Genomic DNA, 19,285 nt, shown 5'->3' with positions numbered 1-19,285 from the left:
CTTCAGCATCAGTCCTTCCAATGAACACCCAGGACTGATCTCCTTTAGGATGGACTGGTTGGATCTCCTTGCAGTCCAAGGGACCCTCAAGAGTCTTCTCCAACACACAGTTCAAAAGCATCAATTCTTCTGTGCCAGCTTCCTTATAGTTCCAACTCTCACATCCATACATGACCACTGGGAAAACCATAGCCTTGACTAGATGGACCTTTGTTGGCAAAGTAAAGTCTCTGCTTTTTAATATGCTATCTAGGTTGGTCATAACTTTCCTTCCAAGGAGTAAGCATCTTTTAATTTCATGGCTGCAGTCACCATCCACAGTGATTTTGGAGCCCAAAAAAATAAAGTCTGACACTGTTTCCACTGTCTTCCCATCTATTTCCCATGAGGTGATGGGACCAGATGCCATGATCTTAGTTTTCTAAGTGCTAAGCTTTAAGCCAACTTTTTTCACTCTCCTCTTTCACTTTCATCAAGAGGCTCTTTAGTTCTTCGTCACTTTCTGCCATAAGGGTGGCATCATCTGCATATCTGAGGTTATTGATATTTCTCCTGGTAATCTTGATTCCAGCTTGTGCTTCACCTAGCCCAGCATTTCTCATGATGTACTCTGCATAATAAGCTAAATAAGCAGGGTGACAATATACAGCCTTGACATAGTCCTTTTCCTATTTGGAACCAGTCTGTTGTTCCATGTCTAGTTCCAACTGTTGCTTCCTGACCTGCATATAGGTTTCTCAAGAGGCAGGTCAAGTGGTCTGGTATTCCCATCTCTTTCAGAATTTTCCGCAGTTGATTGTGATCCACCCAGTCAAAGGCTTTGGCATAGTCAATAAAGCAGAAATAGATGTTTTTCTGGAACTCTCTTGCTTTTTCAGTGATCCATCAGATGTTGGCAATTTGATCTCTGGTTCCTCTGCCTTTTCTAAATCCAGCTTGAACATCTGGAAGTTCATGGTTCACTTATCGTTGAAGCCTGGCTTAGAGAATTTTGAGCATTACTTTACTAGCATGTGAGATGAGTGCAACTGTGCAGTAGTTTGACCATTCTTTGGCATTGCCTTTCTTTGGGATTGGAATGAAAACTGATCTTTTCCAGTCCTGTGGCCACTGCTGAGTTTTCCAAATTTGCTCGCATATTGAGTGCAGCACTTTCACAGCATCATCTTTTAGGATTTGAAATAGCTCCACTGGGATTCCATTACCTCCACTAGCTTTGTTCGTAGTGATGCTTCCTAAGGTCCACTTGACTTCACCTTCCTGGATGTCTGGCTCTACATGACTGATCACATCACATCTGGGTTTTCAAGATTTTTTTGGACAGTTCTTCTGTGTATTCTTGCCACTTCTTCTTAATATCTTCTGCTTCTGTTAGGTCCCTACCACTTCTGTCCTTTATTGTGTCCATCTTTGCATGAAATGTTCCCTTGGTATCTCTGCTTTTCTTGAAGAGATCTCTAGTCTTTCCCATTCAATTTCTTTGTTTTCCTTTATTTCTTTGCGTTGATCACTGAGGAAGGCTTTCTTATCTCCCCTTGCTATTCCTTGAACCTCCGCATTCAAATAGGTATATCTTTCCTTTCCTCCTTTGCTTTTTGCTTGTCTTCTTTTCACAGCTATTTGTAAGGCCTCCTCAGACAGCCATTTTGCTTTTCTTGCATTTCTATTTCTTGAGGATGGTCTTTATCCCGGTCTCCTGTACAGTGTCATGAATCTCCTTCCATAGTTCATCAGGCTGTCTATCAGACTGTGTGTGTGTTAGTCACTCAGTTGTGTCCAACTCTTTGCAACCCCAGGATTTTCTGTCCATGAAATTCTCCAGGCAAAATACTGGAGTGGATTGCCATTTCCCTCTGCAGAGGAACTTCCCAGCCCAGGGGTGTAACCCTGGTCTCCTGCCTCGTAGGTAGATTCTTTACCATTTAACTACAGGGACGTCTATCAGATCTAGTCTATGAGATCTATCAGATCTAGTCTAGTCTACCAGATCTATCAGATCTAGTCCCTTAAATCTGTTTCTCTCTTCCACTGTATAATCATAAGGGATTTGATTTAGGTCATACCTGAGTGGTCTAGTGGTTTTCCCTACTTTCTTCATTTTAAGTCTGAATTTGGCAATAAGGAGTTCATGATCTGAGCCACAGTCAGCTCCTGGTCTTATTTTTGCTTACTGTGTAGAGCGTCTCCGTCTTTGGCTGCAAAGAATATAATCAGGCTGATTTAAGTGTTGACCATCTGGTGATGTCCATGTGTAGAGTCTTCTCCTGTGTTTTTGGAAGAGGGTGTTTTCTATGACCAGTGCGTTCTCTTGGCAAAACTCTATTAGCCTTTGCCGTGTTTCATGCTGTACTCCAAGGCCAAATTTGCCTGTTACTCCAGGTGTTTCTTGACTTCCTACTTTTGCATTCCAGTCCCCTATAATGAAAAGGACATCTTTTTTGGGTGTTACTTCTAAAAGGTCTTGTCGGTCTTCATAGAACCATTCTACTTCAGCTTCTTCGGCGTTGCTGGTTGGGGCATAGACTTGGATTACCGTGATATTGAATGGTTTGCCTTGGAAATGAACAGAGATCATTCTGTCGTTTTTGAGATTGCATCCAAGTACTGCATTTCAGACTCTCTTGTTGACTATGACGGTTACTCCATTCCTTCTGAGGGATTCCTAACCACAGTAGTAGATATAATGGTCATCTGAGTTAAATTCACCCATTCCAGTCTATTTTAATTCACTGATTCCTAAATTGTCAGTGTTCACTCTTGCCGTCTCCTGTTTGACCACTTCTAATTTGTCTGGATTCATGGAGCTAACATTCCAGGTTCCTATGCAGTATTACTGCATATACTCTTTACAGCATCAGACCTTTCTTCCATCACCAATCACATCTCTAACTGGGTGTTGTTTTTGCTTTGGCTCCATCCTTTCATTCTTTCTGGAGTTATTTCTCCACTGATTTCCAGTAACATATTGGGCACCTACAGACCTGGCGAGTTCATCTTTCTGTGTCTTATCTTTTTGCCTTTTCATACTGTTCATGGGGTTCTCAAGGAAAGAATACTGAAGTGGTTTACCATTCCCTTCTCCAGTGGACCACATTTCGTCAGAACTCTCCACCATGACCCATCCATCTTGGGTCATTTTTCACACTGACTGCATCAATTTACATTGCCACTAACAGTGTATAAGGCTTCCCTTTTCTCCACATCTTCACCAACATTTGTTGTTTGTATTCTTTTTAATGATGACCATTCTGACAGATGTGAGGTGATACCTCATTGTGGTTTTAATTTCAATTTCTCTGACAGTTAACAATTGAGTATATTTTCATGTGCCCATTGGCCATCTGTGTTTCCTCTTAGGAAAAATACATGTTTAGATCTTCTGCCCAATTTTTAATTGCATTGCTTTTTTGATATTGCATTATACGAACTATTGATATATTTGGGATATTAACCCCTTATCAGTCATATCCTTTTAAAATATTTTCTTCAATTCAGTAGGTTGTCTTTTCATTTTTTCGATGGTTTCCTTTGCTGTGCAAAAGCTTTTACGTTTAATTAGGTCCCATCTCTTTATTTTTGCTTTTATTTTCTTTGTTTTAGGAGACAGATCAAAAAAGAATGTTGCTAGGATTTTTGTCAAGGAGCGTTCTGTCTGTGTTTTCCTCTAGGAGTTTTATGGTTTCTTGTCTTACATTTAGATCTTTAGTGCATTTTAGTTTATTTTCATATATGGTGTCACACTGAGCTTCCCACGTGAGCTGCCCTCTTGCACAAGCTCAGGGCCATTCTTTCAGTGTCTCCATCCTCTCTTCATCTCAGGCATCCCTTTCTGTCTTCCAGATTTTATCTTAAAGTCAGTTCATCCAGTTTAAAGCCACAAGCTTCCTCTGCTTCCTCCGAGTCATAATAAGGCCCCTGCTATATATTCTCATTTTATTATGTCTTCCCCTTTACAACAATCAATAATTTGTGTGTTTATTCAAATGTTTTTCTCTGTTGCTAGTTATTAATCTCTATTAATTATTTTCTCATTGTTACGGCCCCAGCCTCTACAGAGTACCTGGCCCTCATTAAATAAGTGTGTGATGGATGGATGGATGATTCATGATGGGCAGTTCCTATGAGCTGGATGTGGTTCCAGTTGCAGAGATAAGGAGATGATTAACTCCTGCCCTGGCATCACTCACTGTCTGGCATGGAAATTCCTCTTCAAACAGATAAACTAGCTTCCCTCTTGATGTTCATCTATTAGAAGAGTTGTAAGAATCTTTTTCACTCCTCTTATTGTCACTTTTATAGGCTAATTTCATTTTGGGGAATCAGCCCGTTGCAGACTCAGTCACTCTGGGGCTATGGATGGTCCTCCAGGGATGTTCTATGTGATTCCAGCCTCCAGCACACTCATGCAGGAGCAGTAGTGGGGGTGGGCTCATTGGGTGTGCATTGAGCCAGGAATGAGCTGTAAAGTGACTTTTAGTGGAGAAGAAAGATAAGTGTGAGACTCAGTTACTCAGATATAAAGAAAATTAGCTTTTGCTAGGTAGACTCTTTTTCATTTAGGAGAAAAGAGAGAAAAAGATGAAAGGAGGGGGAAAGAAGATGGGAAGGGAGGAGGGGGAAAGAAGAAGGGAAGGGAGGAGGGGGAAAAGGGAAGGAAAGAAGGAAAGAAAGATGGATTTCATAAATTCCATTCTCTGAATCTATATGCTTGTATTATTTTAAAAATAAATAGTAGGATTTTCTTTTTTTTTGGCCATGTGGCTCGCAGATCTCAGTTCCTTGACCAAGGATTGAACCTGGGCCATGGCAGTAAAAGCATGGAAGCCTAACCACTGGGCTACTTAGGGAACTCCCAATAGTAGGATTTTAATTCAGTAATAATTACTAGAAACATCTAATGAGCATGACACTCTATTAGATGTTTTATTAACTTGTTTATTTATTTTTTGCATTTTTTAATGTGGACCATTTTTAAAGTCTTTATTGAATTTATTATAATATTGCTTCTGTTTTACATTTTGGTTTTCTGGCTTCAAGTAATCTGATGCTCTTACCTCCCAGATGAGGGACTGAACCTGCAACCCCTCCACTGGAAGATGAAGTTTTAATCACTGGAACACCAGGAAAGTCCCTATTAACTTACTTAATACCAATAACAATCTTATGAGGTGGTTTCTGTTATGAGTTCAACTTGACCTTGGAGGAAGCTGAGGCACAGGAAGGGCAATTAGGAAAACACGCTCCCCTACCTGTCCCCTCTTGACCACTCACACAGGACAGTTTACCTGGGACACTTCAGGTCACCAAATGTGTGATGATTTTTCCCAATCCAAGCAATTTGGTGACACCTGCTGGATGTCCTATATTTAGCTCATTCTAACACTGTGTGCCTGTAAATAATGCCAGATTCCACAGGTTTAAAGCTCAGTCCTGCAAGCCGTTCCCCACCCCGGCACACACTTTCGATGCCAACCACAAGTCCATATTGTCACCTGTTCTTCTCACCAGCTGCTGAAGGTCAGAGGAGCCCATGGCCCCTCAAGTTCCGTTACTTTGATAGAGATGCTCATGGAACTCAGGAAAAGAGTTTGCATACTAGGTTAGTGATTCATTATGAAAGGATTTAGTTTAAAAATACAAATGAACATCTAGATGGAAGAGATATACAGGGCAAAGTCTATGGCGAGAGGCATAAAGTCTCCACGCCCTCACCTGCATGTGTTCATCCACCCAGAAGCTTCCTGGTCTGGATTTGTGGGATTTGTTATGGAGGTTTCATCACACACACATGGTCCATCACTAACTCCATCTCCAGCCCCTCCCTGGAGAGTGGGGGGTGGAGCTGAAGGTTCCAAGGCTCTCATCACACTTCGGTCTTTCTGGTGACCCACCCTCATTTAGGAGCCCACCCAGAGTCACCTCATTAGAGCAAGAGACACTGCTGTCACCCAGGAAATTCCAAGGGGTTTAGGAGCCCTGGCCAGGAGCTGGGGGCAGAAACTAACATATATTTTCTATTATTCAACAATCTCTTCCCCATCCCCATCCCCCGGTCTCTGGCCATGGACCTCTCACAGCAAAGTGATCTACAACTCACAAGCTCCTGCCATGTTGTAGAACCTCATTCGATCATTAATAATTAGTACAACCCATCATTATATTGCGTGAAAACTGTCTCCCTGGAGGAGGCCAGTTGGGTTGGCAGGCTTCTGTTTGAGCTTGTCAGGTTCCAGAGAACACAAGTAGTCTCAGCTAACTTCATAATTTGAGACATTTTGTGTCCCTGGTCTAAGAGATAGTATCTTCCCTTGCTTTTAGCCTCTTCTGTTCTATTAATGTAGTATTAGATTTCCCTCATTACAAAACCACTTATTCATTCTTCTACCCTTAGCTACTACTCTTTCTAGTCTATGCCAGAGTTTTTCCACTTTTGGAAGGGACACTGTGTTCAGCCACCTTGCTGGGCTAGTTTGAAGACAGCAATGCGAGTCTGTCAGCTAATTCGTAACAGTCCACTCCCATTCAGACAGGGTGAGTTCCCAGAGATGTAGAGCAGGTGGGCCACTTTCACCATCAGACAGTATTACTGCTATTGCCCCAAACGTGTCCAGTGAGGGGGAGGCACATCCCACCCCGCCAGGCCCTTAGAAATTCCGACATAAAGGTTAAAAGACATAGTCACAGTTTCTAAGGGCTTCCTAGGCGGCACTAGTGGTAAAGAATCCACTTGCTAATGTAGGAGACAAAAGAGACATGGATTTGATCCCTGGATCAGAAAGGTTCCCTGGAGGAGGAAATGGCAACCCACGCCAGTACTTTTGTCTGGGAAATCCTGTGGACAGAGGATCCTGGCAGGCTATGTAGTCCATGGAGTTGCAAAGAATCAGACACAGCTAAGCATGCACGCATACCACCAGTTCCTTGCTTAGAAGTCATCCCTGTTTCTAGCACTTTTAGCTGCAGCCCTGGTCCTATGGCCACTCCATCAAGTAGGGGGATATCTAAAAGCTGAGGTGATGTGAGCAAGAAAGAAAAGAAAGTACAGTCTTCGTACCAGCAGTCTCTCCTCTTGGCAGGAATTGCACCTACACACCAGTATCCTAAGGGTATGAGACCCTCCCAAAGTTAGAAAGCTGGGAGAGAGCTGAGCCCAGCTCTGGCTTACCTGGTCCTTTCCCAAATAAGTGTGTGAAAATGAGTGAGAGAACGTGGAAGTTTCTCTGTTCACACTCATGCTAATCTCAGGTGGCCTTGACCTGCAGCAACTTGAAGTGGAGCTTTGGTTTCCAGTCAGATTGAGGTTGGGTCGCGGCAGCGAGAGCACCAAATCCTAACCACTAGACCAGTGGTCAGTGACAAGGCGCTGGTGGTTTGGTTTTGCAGAAAAAGTGTTCCCACAAAGACAGAAAGTGGTGGAAAAAAGTCAAGTGTTTATTAGGAGGGAAAAAAGAGTACATGTGAGTAGACACACTGGCAGACTCAGAGAGAAAGTTGTGCCCTCGTGATAGTTTAGATCACTTACATGGGGCATTTCTTCCATGTTTCCTTTGGCCAATCTTCTTGCTTTTCCTGGGTCTGAGTGTGTATTTGGTTTATCTCAGGATCCTCCCATGCGTGCACATGCATCTCTCAGCCAAGATGGATTCTCTCACAAAGACCTGTGGGTAGTAAGCATCATTTAGCACCACTCCCTTTTTGACCTCCAAGGAACCTTTCTGTGCACCTGTAGTTGGCAGGTCGCCTGCCTTCAAAAATGAGAAACATGTGGTCTGGGCAGGGCCCAGCCTCCTCTCTCAACCGCCCTGCTATTCTTTTCTTGGAGTATCTACCCTGGATGGGGTGGGGGGGCAGGGGAGGCATCTACCTCCTGGCTCAATACCAAAAACCCTCTTTCCAGTCATCAAGGTGCTGAGTCATTGTAAATAGTACTTGTCATGGACAGGGTTTCTTCTTATTCTCTCCTAAGAGGCTTCCTCATCATGAAGTGGCAGTTCTCAGTGTCTATGAGACAGCCTCTGATCAGGGTGGGTCCCAGAACACAAGTGAGCCAGGAGTCACTGGTACATCCTTGATGGTGTTGTTACCAAATGCATGTTTGTGTGCTTGTGTTGAACAGTGAGGCCAAACAAATCAAAACACGACGGAGTGGAGCAGAGAAGGGTTTACTGCAAGGCCAAGCAAGGGGAATGGGTGGCTTGTGTTCAGAAACCTGGAACTCTCCAGTGGGTTTCAGCAAAGCATTTGTAAAGGCCAGGTGAGGGAGGGGACTGCAGGATATGTGATTAGCCCTTGCAGAGTTCTCTGATTGGTTGGTGGTGAGGTCACAGGGGTTAATATCATCAATCCTTAGGCTTCTGTAGGCCTAGGGGCTGCATGTTCATGGTCATCAAGGAGTTAATTTCTTCCAATTGGTGGTGTTTTTAGCATCCCCAAAACTTAGGAAATATGCATGAGATACTATCATCTGGCTACTTCAGAGAGGAGCTAAAGCAGAGTATATAGGGGAGGGGTCTGCCCCAGGAAGGCCCCTGGGGTCCTTCTCACTTACAGTCTAGGGACAGCCCTCAGTTGGAAGTGGGAAAGCCCCGGAGTAGCTGGCAAGGGCCCTAAAACAGGACGTTCTGTCAGATCCCACCCAAGCTTGTGGCTTGACATTAACAGTGGAATGAAGCCCTAGAAAGCACTATGTTTTATGATTGTTTTATAAAAGGGCCTCTGATAGGCAAAGCTCCCTCAGATACTTGATATTGACAAGTCTGAAAAAAGAAGTGTTGGAAAAATACAGACAGTCCCCATGTCAGGGGAGCAACAGTAAGAAAACAACCAAAAAAGCCCAGTTTCCTCAGAGTAGCAAGTCTGTAGAGTCGGAACAAGAGATGCCAGAGGCATCTTTGAGGATATTACAAAAGCCGAATACATACATTGCTATCATCTTTTTAGATTCCACATATGAAGCAGAAACAGACTCAGAATTCAAAAGCAAATTTATGGTTCCCAAAGGGGATAGGTAAGGGGGAAGGATACATTAGGAGATATACACACTACTATATATAAAATAGATAAACAATAGGGACTTACCGTATGGCACAGGGAACTCTACTCAGCATTCTATAATAACCTATGTGAGAGAAGGATCTGAAAAAGTATAGACACATGTACACATACAACTGAGTCACTTTGCTGTATGCCTGAAACTAACACAATTTTTAAATCAACTATCCTCTAATATAAAAATTTAAAAAATAAATATTATTGTACATCTCCACATTAAAAAAGAGCTTCCCTGATAGCTCCGTTGGTTAAGAATCCACCTGCAATGCAGGATAGCCTGGTTTGACTCCTGGGTCGGGAAGATTTGCTGGAGAAAGGCATAAGCTACCCACTCCAGTATTCTTGGGCTTCCCTTGAGGCTCAGCTGGTAAAGAATCCATCTGCAATGCGGGAGACCTGGGTTCAATCCCCGGGTTGGGAAGATCCCCTGGAGAAGGGAAAGGCTACCCACTCCAGTATACTGGCCTGGAGAATTCCATATACATGGGGTTACAAAGAGTTGGACACAACTGAGCGGCTTTCCCTTCACTTCATGTTCAAAAACAAACAAACAAATAAACAAAAGCCAAGACATCAGAGAAGAGGACATTTTCTGTTCCTTTGGGGTAGTGGGGTGTGGGAAGGACTTCAAAGTTTCTCCCCACATCCTTGTGCAGCCTCCTTTCTTCGAGTGTCGTAATTGAGATCCACTTAAAAGGACTGATGTGAAAGCAGCCTCTTAGACCACAGGGCAGTTTGTCTCTCTGTCTCAGCCTTTGTAAGTGAACAAAGTCACCACTTGTCCCACACAGGGAGCAGAGAGGGCCTTGGGCTGGGTTTGCTATCCATTCAGGCTCTGCTTTCTGCAGCATGTAAGTGGGATCTTTAGAACCACACAGCGGGAATCCTTTGTTTGGAGCATGGGGTGGGGAAAGGACTTTGAAAAACCTATTGAAACCCTGAGAGCCGTTGGGGAGAAACTGTTCTTTTTAGACTTCCTCATGGGTTGTAAGGGAAATAAACATGCACAGGAAGTCATTTAGCCTTTCTGTGAACTCCATATTGACATTTGCTCACCAAAAAGTTCATTGTGGTACTTAGGAAATGTATGTGTGTGGGTGTATATACATCTGTGTGTGTGTGTGTGTTCATGCACAAATAGGTCTACGTGTGTGAAAAGTTCCTAATCCTCCTGGACCACAGTGTTTATGATGTGATGCTAAAAATTATAACAATGGGGGGAAAACAGCACAAAAATATATAGGTGTGGATACCTTTGGGAGTAGAAACTAGATATAGGTAATGTATTTCTTTTTAATATCTATTTTATTTAATATTCATTTGGCAGAGCCTGGTGTTAGTTGCAGCACTCAGGATCTTCAGTCTTAATTGTAGCATGTGGGATCCTTAGTTGCATCAACTTAATTGTGGCATGTGGGATCTAGTTCCCTGACCAGGGATCCTGGCCACTGCTTTGGGAACACAGAGTCCCAGCCATTGAACTACCAGGGATGTCCCTTAATGAAACAAGTCTTGAACAGTGTGCTAAATGGGCTTCCTCATATGTGGTTTGTAGCATTTTACATTAATTGCTTGACCTGGAATGTCATTATTATGTGTAATTTTCAGTTCACATGTTTTATTTGTATTTTTATGATTCTTGCTTCATGGTCTGAAGCAACTTTAAAATCTTCAGTGAAGGGTCACTGAATCTCTAAAGTCAACTGGAAATACTGACTTAAAAAGTCAGAGATGAACAATAAATGCATTTTATATGAGAAAGTGAAGGTGCCCTGATGAAAGGAAAGCAGGCCATGCACTCAAAGTAACCATGTGGTTGTTAGAGAAATTGCCCAGATGAGTGAAGGCAGAGGTGATGTCAGTGGATTCCTGTGAAACACGTGATTGGCATTTTGGCCCAGACAGTCCTTGGTTTCTTGGTCCACCTGGGTCCGGTGGTCACTCAACTCTCCTCCTTTCTGCACATCTGCTTCTTTCACTTTGTTTAGTCAGTGAACATTTAATTGCAGTTTCTTCTCAAAATCACCGAAACAGGAAAGAAGGATTTAATATCTGGACCCAGGAATACAGGCTCAGGAGTGCAGCCAGGTTCTGAGGGTGAAGAACCCTCAGAAAAAGGGTGAAGCTGTGAAGCTGTGAAGCTTCACAAAAGCTGTGAAGGTCACTCAGACCCGAAACAGTCCTCCCACCTCCCTGAAGCAAGTCTCTCGTCTCTTCTCTCCATCACTCTGTAAACTTTCATCACCCCCAGCCCTGCACGCGCTTTCACAGTTGCTTCTCTCACTCTTCCCAGATGGGCTTTGACTGGTTTTGTATCCATACAACCAAACTCCTGTTCTTCCTTCACGTCACTTAGTTCAGCTGCCCAATGGAGATTCACAAGTCACTGGATGGGAATTTCTCATTTCCAGAAGTCATCTGATTGACCTGCATTGGGTCAAGTGACTGCTGGTTCAGTCGGACTCCGGCTGGGGAGGTCACCTGTGATAACCATGTCTACACAGGCACATGCCGTGTTCAGGAGGACCTATTGGAAGACCAGCTGGGCTGCCACGCTGCTGAAACACATCTGCTGCCGTCATTATTATAGGCCTCTCTGATCCATTAGTTCATGCAGAATATTCCAGATATTTTAGTAGTATTTGTTATAAAGGACACATTCTCCTTCAGACTAACTTGAGCTGTATTTCAGGTTACCATGGAATATACCAAAAGTAATTTCAGGGTAAATTTATTGATGGTATTCCTAGAATTACCTTGCAGTTTCTTCCAGCTGAGAAGCACATTCATTGATGGAGACTGTGCAGCTTTTAAATGTGGGCAGTTTGAGTTGGCTATTGTATCACCATGGTACTTGAACCTTGAGTTAACATGATGATGATGTCACAGGGAAAGATGATGTTATTCCAAAGAGTGGGTAGTGCTCGCGCCTGCATCTTCTACAGTTTCATGCTCTTTTGGATTGCTGACTGTCTATATATATTTAAATTAACTTATACCTATGATGGTTTATCTTAATCTCACTTTCAGATGGAGTATGTGGTTCAGACCTAAGCCTTATTCTTTGGAGATGACAAGTTGTTAATCACTTAACCAACCCTAATTCTGCATTCTTCAAACTTTTCACCCATAGCTCTGTATCCTTACTAGCAATGTGTCCTTAGGGAAGCTGTTTAACCACTGTATATCCCAGTTTCTTCATCAGTAAAGTGGGGATAACAACACCTTTGTCACTGGATTGTGCTGAGGATTTAGAGAGACAGTACATCAAAGACATACAACAGCAGGTGTCAATAAACATTGCTATTGTGATCATTTCCCTTGTACTTAAAATTCTTAGAGAAGTGGTTATAGCAGCTTCCTCTGAGGACCAATCAGATCCCCACAGACCCATCCCTGGCTCATCTCTGATTTCAGCTGCAATTGTGATGGACAGTTTACTCACCAAGTACTGACAGCATCCTATCTGTCTTATTTACCTTATTTATTTTATTTACCTTATTTATCTGTGGGTCTCTCCACCTTCTGCCCCAGATGCTTCTCTGCTGCCCAGAGAGCTCAGCCTCCTATGCCCTAACACAGCTTGAAGATCCTGGGGGTGCTGACTTCCAGCACAGCACAGAGGCCAGTCCACAAACTCTCCAGCATCTTTCTGTGGGTGATTCTCAGGAGCATTCTGAACCCTTCCCAGTGGTTTCAGCAGAATCCAGTGCCTTTTACTTTATAATATTCATCTCACCAACACACATGCATGCAGATTTTTTATTCTCATTTTCTGACTCAGTCTCACTTCTTCTTTCCTCCCAGTTCTTTATAACCGTCCAAACAGACAAGCAAACAATCCTTGCCTTAGAATCTGTTTCAGAGAAAACCCACACTAAGGCAGTGTAATGGTCAAGTAGTTGAGAGCATGGGTTATGGAGTCGCTTGTCTGGATTTTGAATCTCAACCCAACTGCTTAGTAGTTCTGTTACCTTATGTTTTTAACTTAGCTTATTTCTTTCTGCCTCAGTTTCCTCACCTATAAAATGCAGATAATAGTAGGAACTGTCTCCTATCAGTAATACATGAGCTATAGCAGTAGAAATACTAAACACTGAAAACATGTCTCGTGGGAGAGACATTGCATGTAAACATTGAGTCTTACTATCTCCATACACAGCACTCATTCAGTTATGTCTATAAATCTTAGTATTGCTTATTCCATACGTTCTCACTGCATGTTTTCATAGTGCAACCTCCTTCTGCTCCTTTCTTTCTCTTCCTTTTGTTTGCTAGTGCCGAATACATAGAAGAGCAAGTGTTCCCCAGAGTTTTGTGCTTTCTGCAAGCATGTCAGAGAGCCCTTCTTTTGTGCCGAGCCCCCTGATCTGCTGCAGACACCAGATGATTCTGCCAGCTCCCAGTTAGTCAGAGTCTCTTCATCCAGACTCTTTGCTCCTCTTTCTGGCTGCCTGCCTTTTGGCTGTCAGATGTTCCCTGGCATTGCTCTCAGAGGGCGCGCCAAAGAGGGAAAAGATAGCAGAACTCAGATTAGCCAATTATGGGATCTAGAGAATTAGGATTTGGGGATCACTGGGCTTTAGTTTTCTGGGCCATCTCTGCCTTCCGTTACCATAGAAAATTCAGAATCAGCCTTATGCAATAGCAGTGTATTTTTCATTGATTAAGATCTAATTGGGACATAATAAAATGCACAGATATCAAGTGTTCAATTTGATGAGTTTTGGCAAATGTATGCTTTCATATAATGACCCTCCAAAATAAGATGGCAAGCCTTTCTATCACCCTGGAAAATTACCTTATTCCCCTTTTTAATCAATTCCCCTCCACTCCCCAACTAGCCACTTTCTTATTTATTTTTTAAATCACAGCATCATTGCTTTGCAATGTTGTATTAATTTCTGCTGTACAGTAAAGTGATTCAGTCATACACTTATATACATTATTTTTAATATTCTTTTCCATTATGGATTATCACAGGGTATTGAATATAGTTCCAAGTACTACATAGTAGGGCCTCATTGTTTATCCATCCTATATATACTAGTTTGCGTCTGCTAATTCCAAACGCCCAATCCATTTCTACCCTACGCACCACCCCCCCAACCCTTGGCAGCCACAAATTTGTTCTATTCATCTGTGAGTCTGTTTTTGTTTCATAGGTAAGTTCATTTGTGCCATATTTTAGATTCCATGTATGAGTGATATTATATGGTATTTGTCTTTCTCTTTCTAACTTACTTCACTTAGTATGGTAATCTCTAGTTGCATCCATGTTGCTGCAGATGGCAATAGTTTATTCTTTTTAAGGCTGAGTAGTGTTCCATTGTATATATGTACCATCCATCTATCAGTGGACATTTATCAGTGGTTGTTTCCATGTCTTGGCTATTGTGAATAGTGATACTATGAACATAAGTGTGCAGGGACCTTTTTGAATTACAGTTTTGTCTGGATATATGCCCAGAAGTGGGATTGTTGGATCATAAGGTAATTCTGAGTTCTCCATAGTGGCTGTACCAATTTACATCCCCACCGGTGTAGGATGGTTCCCTTTTCTCCACACCCTCTCCAGCATCTGTTACTTGGGACTTTTAATGATGGCTAATCTGACCTGTGTGAGGTGGTACCCCACTGTTCTTTTAAGCCAATTTCTTATTTCTGTTACTATATATATTTTCCTTATCTTGGACTTCACATACACAAAAGTAACTTTTCTTTATTTAGCATGATCTTGAAAATCATTCATGTAGTTGTGTGGATTGGAAGATTATTTGTTTTTATCACTGGGTAGTATCCTACTTTATAACTATACCATAAAAAAATCCATTTACCTGTTGATAGACACTTGAGTAAATTCCATCTCAGGGCTATTTTGAACATAGTTGCCATGGTCACTTTTTTTGGGGGGGGGGGCATGCTATGCAGCATGGCATGCAGAATCATCCCTGACCAGGGATCTAACCTGCACCATCTGTTGTAGTGAAAGCCTGGAATCTTAACCACTGGACCTCCAGGGAAGTCCCCAGGGTCACCCTTACAAAAGCATTTTTGTGTTAAAATATTTTCTTGGGAGTAAATAACTGGGTGTTGAATTGCTGAGTCCTAAAGTATTAGAAGTGCATTTAATTGTATTAAAGAAAAATTAGCAATCAATAGCTATACCATTTTACCCTGCCACTGACAAAGTATGAAAGTTCTAGATCATCAATAACCTCACCAACATTTAGAGTTGTCAGCCTTTGTTAGTTTCAGCTACTCTAGTAGGTATGAACTGGTATCATATTGCAGCTTTATTTTTATATTTTCCTGATGATTAATGATTTGGAGTATCATCTACCATGCTTACGCATTACCCCAACATATGTTTGTGCACTCTTCTTTCAAGTATTTAACAATAATTTAGTCCAACCAATTTGACCAATATCTTTGGTGTCCTGCTGTCAGTTGTGTGAAAGGAAAATGAGTGTCTGGGGTTCTCAGGCAGATAGAGAGGAATTCATGGAGTGCTGTACCCAGCAGCAAACGCTGCTGCTGGTCTGCCTGCTTTCTTATTGCTTACTTTCCAAAAGCATGTCAACAACATCCTGGAGCTCTATACATGAGAACTTTCTTTTGGCCTGTGTGTGAGTCAGGCCCGAAATGCCAGGGGATTAATGTCTCCAAGAACAATCCTCACTCAATGACAAATTAGAATTGCAGGTTAAATATATCATCTTCCTTGCACTTTGGGTGAAATAACTCTGAAGTGTGGTCTACACTGTTTCCTAGGGCCTCTCAATGAAATCGAGCCTTAGTTCTCTATAGCAATCACTTACGCAATGACGATAACTTATCAGCTCCTCCTTTCTCTGTCACATTTCCCATTCTCTGACTTAGTTTCTCTAGGATCATTTCCAAAATGAACTACTTGTACTCAAGTTCTTGCATTGTGATCTCTTCTAGGGAAACACAGCTGAGACAAATTTCCCCAAAGATGCATATTAGGACATAAGAATTATATGTCAGACTAAAAGGGTTGATGATGTGCTTAAGAAGTTATGACACTGATTTAATGGGTAGCCACCCAAACGAAAGGACCAGATGAATATGACAGAAAGTCAGTCATGTCAGTTCCTAGTAGAAGCAAAAGTCCCTATAGGCTGGTGACTGAGGGTTGGAATAGGTTTTCTAGAAAAGGTAGAATCTGATAGGGTCATGGAAATGTGAGCTGAAAGGAGAGGAAGGCATTCTAGGAAGGAGGTGTGTTATAACAATGGCATGGTTTACAAATCATATTTGGATTTATAATCTACTTGGAGACTGAGGTGTATATGAAAAGGGACAAAAATAAGATTTGCAGTGTTGATTATGATCAAATTAGAAAGAGTTTCAAAGGAAACACTAGCGATTTTGGACTTTGTCTCATAGATAATAGAGAGTCATTGAACACTTTTTTCAGCAGGAAGTAACACAATAAAGTAGGTTTCTAGGAAAAAAGCAAAACAAAACCAGTGTTGTTCTGAACAGTTAATCAAGGCTAAAAGCAGAAGGTTCTTGATGGAGTTTTAGTGATTCAGATATAAACTGATAAAACCCCCAATATGTGTAATGCTTATGGGAATGGAAAGGGCAATATCAATTCAAGAACTACTGTAAAGATTCAATAGGATTTGGTGACACTGATGATGGAACTTGGGAAATAGATAAATGAGTCAATGTTGTTTTTAATCTTCAAGGCAGTTGGTTTCAAAATATTGCCAGAATATTAACAAAATTTAAGAAATTATAAAAAATCTTAGAGTAAAACAAGAAGTTCATTTAAACACTGTAATTTCAACTTTTAAGTCCCTTTGTGGTGATTTTTTTAATAGTTACACCTTTGTATCTAACAAATATTTTAAGATCTGGAGCTAGAATTTAGTAGAGAGTTGGTACTGTTAAATGACATCTGAGAATCATCTTTTTAAACTGTTGACCATATACGAGACACAAAGGAAGGAAGCTAATAGAGTGAAGAATTAAGCCCCGGCAAAAGACCACGTTTAGGGCAAAGAGAAAGAGAAGCAGGGTTGAGACGAGGTACAGCTCGAAGGGTTGTGAAGTCAAAGGGAAAGATGATTGCAGTGATGAGGGGATAAACGCGATTCGAGGCTTCAAAGATCAAATGGGTTAGAGGCTTCAAGGAGGATAAGAAGTCCTCCGAGCTAGAGAAAAGGTAACACATGGTCTTGACTTCATTAGGCTATCAGCCAAGTGGGAGAGCTGAAATTTACAGAGAAAGGAAACAATGCAACACAACATAACCACCTCAGTGTTTGAGCCACACTGTGATGGCTACGTGAGAGCAGGAAAACAAGGGGTCAGCAAAAGACGCAGGCATTAGCAATTTGACCAATCCAGGTGTAACTGGAGCGTGAGCTTTGCAGAAGAGAGAAATGAATATGTAGGAGGAAGACCCCATGCATAAAAATCACTGGGTAGAGACTTATGCTATTTGGGAGTTTAATTAAACTGAGAGATGAGGGTATTTACACACTTACATATGCATGTATTGCCTGCTTCTCTTAATTTAAAAATCCAGGAACTAATCTAAATGTGAAAACAGAGAAAGTAACTAAACATGTCTAGTCTTGAAGGAACTACCTATAGAATCAAATGAGCCAGTGAAAGTGATTAATCCTAGTGTCCACAGATATGGAGCAGAAACCAAGACATTTTCAGGTCAAAGGTAGTTTTGTTGGTGGGCTCACTCAGTCATTGAAGTGACTGTATATGTGGTAAAAATCATAGGGAATTTTTATGTAAATATGGAGCTTCTGTACCTAGAGCCAAGCACAACTGTCTTAATTTTACAAAAGTCCAGTAGTACTGCTCCTGCAAGGCTTCCTTCTAAGGGGGTGTGCGTTAGACTATGCTTCTGTGCTCTGGCACCCAGCCGTCTCATTGAGCTATCTGTTACTGGACTGCAAGTTTGTATGCCCCTTGCATAGTGAGGCTAAACAAACCGGTCCCACTTGCTTTCCTCCTTTTCCCTTCTTTCTTTTTGATCTACCTAGTGATGCATGGATCTCTATAATCTTTTCTGCCAGTCTAGTGGCCAGGGTTCTGTGAGGACTGTTGCATCTGTAGGTGTAGTCTTGATGTATCCATGGAGAGAGATGTACTCCAAATCAGCTCCTTCTCTGCCATCTTTCAAGGCCAAACAAACCAAAAGGCCAGAAGTTGGAGCAGAGAAATTTTATTGCAGGGCCATGCAAGATGACAGATGGTCCATACTTCAAAAGTGCCAAACCCTCAAAGGTTTTCAGCAAAACACTTTTAAAGGCAAGATGAGGGAGGGCATGGCTGGTTGTTGCAGATTTCTTGGTGTAGGAACCCTTTGTTCTTACAGATGTCCACATAGCTCAGGCCATGATGTTCCAGTAAATCTCTGAGAAGACAAATGTTATTCTCTATTCTGTAACTTTTTAATCTCTACATGAATGAAATCTTAAAGACTGGAGCCCTGAGAATGGGCTCTCCTGTATATTTCAGGCTGTGGGCAACATTCTTTCACAAAAAGTGCAGGGCCAATATGACAAGAAACAGGTCTAATAGGGAGCCAGATTTGTTCTTCCCTGTTACAATTTGAACACTTGTAGTGTCAAATCAGCACATAGTAGGCTGATGGTTGGGATGGGACTGGGGACAGAGAGGCAAATATGTGTCTATCTTAAAAAAAACTAACTGGTTCTCCAATTTTTGCTTTAAGTATTTTAAATCATCTATAAGTAAATCATTTATTTAAATTTTCTTTTCCCTTGCCAGATATTTTGAAGCCATTGTGAAATAATTCTGACTACTGCCCTTAAATTGCTGAGGTCCTTAATTTTTTTTTATTATTATTATTTTAAGATGTTCAAGCCTGTCTTCAAAAAAGTTGCTCCTCTAAGTATCTAATGGCATAACAACCTCATCTGATGGGAAACACAATCTTGGATAAAAATTTCTTCCCCACTAGGTTTCCTGAATATAATGGCAGTGAGGTTAGCACGTTTCCCAGTGACTGAGTTGGCATGTGCCCATAGATTTATAAATAGAATTTATTGTTAAAGTTACTGTGCTACTTGGGTAAGTAGCTATTGCAATTTGATGATAGAAAGTGTTCTGTGAAAAGGACCTATTATATGCTTTATATGCCATGGCCATCTGAGGACGAAGATGGACAGAAGACACAAGTGAGTCCATTCTATCCCGTATACAATTATGA

At 41.7% G+C, this 19,285-nt stretch overlaps 1 protein-coding gene across 3 annotated transcripts in view; it reads left to right on the top strand.

Moving 5' to 3' along the window:
- RBMS3 (RNA binding motif single stranded interacting protein 3) overlaps window positions 1-19,285 on the top strand; it is a 1,027,957-nt gene that overhangs the window by 111,842 nt on the left and 896,830 nt on the right. The window lies entirely within an intron of this gene.

The sequence above is a fragment of the Cervus canadensis genome, chromosome 22, assembly GCF_019320065.1.
Source record: "Cervus canadensis isolate Bull #8, Minnesota chromosome 22, ASM1932006v1, whole genome shotgun sequence".
NCBI lineage: Eukaryota > Metazoa > Chordata > Mammalia > Artiodactyla > Cervidae > Cervus > Cervus canadensis.
The sequence above is the reverse complement of the archived record's forward strand: the minus strand, read 5'-3'. Positions and strand labels throughout refer to the sequence as shown.